The sequence below is a fragment of the Bos javanicus genome, chromosome 8 (genome assembly GCF_032452875.1).
Source record: "Bos javanicus breed banteng chromosome 8, ARS-OSU_banteng_1.0, whole genome shotgun sequence".
Classification (NCBI taxonomy): domain Eukaryota; kingdom Metazoa; phylum Chordata; class Mammalia; order Artiodactyla; family Bovidae; genus Bos; species Bos javanicus.
Genome location: NC_083875.1, coordinates 53,229,463 through 53,234,200, shown reverse-complemented (window position 1 = coordinate 53,234,200; position 4,738 = coordinate 53,229,463).

Below are 4,738 nucleotides of genomic sequence, written 5' to 3'. Positions count from 1 at the left end.
CACAGGACTTAACAGTCCCTAGGAAAGTTGGCCCCACATAAACTCCACCTTTCAAACCCTAAGCTTGCTTAAGACAGCCATACATAGACACAGGTGTGAGACCACGTCAGTTAAGCATCCACTTGGTTCTTGTCCACATTTATTCTAACATCTCCAAAGGAAGCCAGGTTTCCTAATTCACACCAATTTCGTTTTAGTTATCAAAATGGGCATTGTGTTTTCTGTGAATTTGGTTTTTTAAAAAAGTCATTTCTTCAGTGAATGTTGAGGACCTCCAAACTGAGAAACTTAAGGATCAATGTTCACATTTCTGGTAGCTGTCTTTGATTCAAGCCATGAACTTAGTTCAAGATGTCACACTTTAAGTGCTAAGGATACTGTGGAAGGCAGCCCCTCAGAAATTCATTCTTTGGTAACACTGAGTTATCTGAATCTCTCTCATATGCATTATAAAACATAATCTGCTTTAACACACTCACAGGCTTAAAATTAAATATGAGTATGTACTATCCTTTGCAAAATAGTTCTTTATAGTCTTCATATGTTTTTTAAAATACCAGCATGGTTTAGAACTCATGGGCCTCTAGAGGAGGGAGGGGTTGGTAAATCTAGCACCCCGACCTGTTTCCACATGGCCTTCAAGAACGGTTTTCATGCTTTGGGTTGAAAAAAATTTTTTAATATGTCATGACATAAGAAAACTATCAAATTTCAGTCCCCATAAATAATGTCTGATTGAAACATGGCCACACAAATTTGTTGACAGACTCTCTGCAGCTACTTTCGTCTTACAGCAGCAGAATGCAGTAACTGCCACAGACCATGTGGCCCATGGGGCCTAAAACATTGACTCTCTATAGACAGCATTTGCTGAGCCCTGTGCCAGCCCATGCAACCTTCCTCGGCCTCCCATTTATACTCAGATGCTGGTTTCTCTAACAGTACGCACAAATTAGGCTGCAAACTAATTTCCTCTTAAAAAAGTAAACTTTTGGCATCCACAAATCAGTAAGACTCACACCTGCTGACAAAGGCAAGGAGTCCTAGCCATGAACACATGGCTCAGGTTGTGTTTACACAACCCAAAGTGAAACCTGCTTAGAAGGCTTCTGGCTGTTCAGAGGTGTTTCTGAGGTCCTGTCCTTACCCTGGAAACTATTCACAGACTCCACTATCACATATTGTTAACAAGCTCTTCAAAATTAAACTGTAGTGGAGACCAGGGTTCCACCATAGTCTGAGGGTGATAACTGTCTCTGGGAGAGCTTTCAGGGACATGTCGAGCCCTGGGTATCATAAGCTTTGAAGTAGACATCTTTGCACAGGTTTCTGAATTTCACTGCCTTCATCTGCTTCATGTCTGTCCTGCACCCACCTGCCAGACATGCCTTCATACACACAGGTCAGCTCTCTCTCCTCCATAAGCCATAGTTACTATGTCCCCTTCTCAATCCCTTTCCACTTGGTATCCTACTAGATCATTCTTCTGGGTCTCCACCCTCATAACATCTGGCTTGTCTGATAGAAAAACCCTGGAGCACGTCTTCTTCCACAGCCCACCTCCACCTTTGGCAGCCCAAATTGTGCCTTTCCCAGAACTTAGCATGGACATAAGCGCAATGACCTGGTTTCCCAACTTGTTCACCCAGTTTGCTCACTGTTGCCCTGGCATCATTATTAATAATGCTCTCTCACTCAGTAAAGTCCCATTTTGGAAGATGAATTATGTGGGCCCCTTAGCCACAGGAAGTAATGAAGAATTCAGTGTTCAGCTTAGAGGTATGAACTGGAGGACATACAGCTGTCCATAAAAGGTTCTTGTGACAGTCAACCAGACACAACAACAGCCTTAGCATTTACATTGTCTTTGAACTTGTCCAGCCTGTTCATGGAAGGCTACTCAGGTGGTATTCTGTTTGGAGTTTTATCTTCCTATGTGGAAATTATGAGCATCTTTCCTGATCAATGATTTTGTTTGGACTGTTCAATGGGCTGCATAACCATTCTGATAGTTAGGCATCTGCTATTTTATTATCTTAAAAAGAAAATTTAATTGCACGTGCTAGATAAAAGCTACCATGTAAATTCAAATCAAGTGAATAGAAGCCTAGAAGAATTCTGAAAAAAATAACCCTTCAGCAAATAAGTAGACAGATGTAAACATTCACACCATTAGCTATCTAGCTTTTGCATTCTGAGCATTCTTGCTTTGGTTCTGACTTCTGGGAACTGTTTGCACTTTTCCTGTAGATTTGTTGTTAAGGGAACCAAGGGGTCACTGGGGCCAAAGTATTGTTTTCCCAAAGTGTCAACTGCTATTCACTTAGCTCCTTGATTAAGAGAAAGAACAAAAATCTGCACAGAAGATATTGTCAAGGAGTAAGAAAGTCTGTCTGAGGGCAATAGCTAAGGGTGGAAGAAAACCCAGAAGTTCCTGTTGAAGCCATACAATGTTTTACGGGATTATCTTCTAAGACATAATACCGACATATGTGAGGAAGTCACTACTCCAGGCCTTTGTGTTATTAAGGTCTCGTTTTAAGTATTCAGTTATGGTACTGATTTTGCAACTCTCATCTAATTAATCATAATGCCTCTGTAGTTTGCTCCCTTAGAAATATTTAGATGTGCACAAATGAATCTTTTATATGTTTAAAGGTTTTTTTCTACCATGTATTGGATTGCTCAGAATAAAGTATCTATTAGGTCTTTGTTTTAGTAAATAAATTCTATCTAAATAGTGTGAATTGATAATATAAAAATATGTAACAACACTATATATATATATATATATATATATAAAACCTCTCTGTATAATTCAGAAATAAAAAAAAATGATTCCACAAGTGATGGCATTCTTTCTCTGAGTCAGTAAGAATCTATTTCCAGCTTCACTTTGCAGGAGGTCTTATCTGGATGTCAGTCTAGCTGGGCCCTCAGCTACAGGCATTCTAGTCACCCAAACTTTATTCCCTTTTCATTTTTGTTTTCCATGCCTCAAACAGCTACACTTTCAAAATGTGTTGTTTGCTTCCTGAGAAAGCAATTTCTCACTTTGGAAGCATCTCTCAGTTTCATGGTTACTTGATTTTGTCAACTTTTCCTTTCTCTGTCCCTTATCATTCCAGAGCAGAGGTTTATTTTTTAATTAAAATGGATTAAATACCATTTTAAATTTAGGTTCTTTAATTTTTACTTTCACAACCATCAAACAGCACTGGGAATTACCACTGAGATTTTTTTTTTTAACCTTATAAACAAATGTGTGCCTCTGCCTCTCAGAAGGTTGTTGGAATAACCAAATGAGAAGTTGCTTTACAAAAAGTGAGACACTTCATGTCTTCGTGATCTAAGATTTAGTGCTGGTGAATACTGTCCTCTACCTACCTAAGAGAAGAAGGACAAGAGAAGACTGAGAGGTACTGACAGGCAAATGAAGGGCACGATATTACAAGGTGGTGGTTACGTTCATTCTGCTCCCATCACCTAACTATGGTTGTGGGGATGGGAGGCAGGTTAGGCATCCAGCACTAGGGGAAAGGATGGGTGAAATGTGGAGGATACACACATGGTATTGACACAGCTACCAGAAGCAAATTATACACTGAGAGAGCAACACTTCAATCATGGGGCAGAGTGGAAAAATAAGAACTCAGTATTTATAGTCAAGTGTCATTTATGTAAATTCTAACCCCCCCACACACAATATTCTACAAAGCCCGTGCACAGTTAATGACTTGGCATGCTCATTAGAGTGAGTACGGGGGTAAGGGTAGGAGTGGGGACCCAGAATGAAGCTAGAAGTCTAATTAAAAATCAAAAGAAAGAATAAGCTTTTTAATTGGCTGAAGTTAAAGTAACTAAAATGAAAATACCTTAAACTTTCAGCCATAGATCATAGAAAAGCCGTGTTAAGGTGCTTTGGGACATCAAGGGGCTGTTCCCTTCTACTGCTTCTCCTGTGGTTTTAACATTTCTCTGCATTGGCTGCATCAGTGCTCTGCAGCTGCCAGAAGCCTGTCCTGGGCTACCCAACCCTGAACAGTCATGGAGATTTTAATAAAACTGGTGCCTTCTTACACATCAATCCTCACACAGTTGTAGGCTTTATAAAGCAAGGAGATTGCTCTGTGAAGCTAATTTTCCTAGAGTTTCATTCACATCCATTCAAAACAATTCTCTTTAGTCAAGCAAAATTATTTATTTTCAATATATAGCCATTTTAGTGATACTCAGATGACAGACACCAATAATTGCCATCCACTAACTCTTGTCTTACCCTCAGTGAGACACCTACACCCTCGATGCTTAATCATGCCCTCCTTGTGAAACTCTTCTCCCATAGATTGGTGAATTGAATTGTCCTTTCTCTCCCCATATTTGTTATCTATTGGTACTTAACAAATTACAGTGAATTCTCATTATTTGAGGAAGTTACATCCTATTAAGGCAAAGAGAATATTGAATCAGTGCATACTGAACCACCGCTACTACAGGAAAACAGGGTTAGGTTCCTGTGAGCCTCTGGTCACATTTCCATCAAGTGATCAATAACTAATCTTATTTTATATGTGCTTCTTTTTACAGACGCTTTCTTTAATGGTATCTTGTTGAGTCACATTAACATTGAACTCACAGCCACATTGAATTCACAGCCAAATCCTGAATATAACTCACGCCTGAATGAAGATCATCTGTTACATGAATTTTCTCTGTAAGGCACATTTCCTTGCACTTA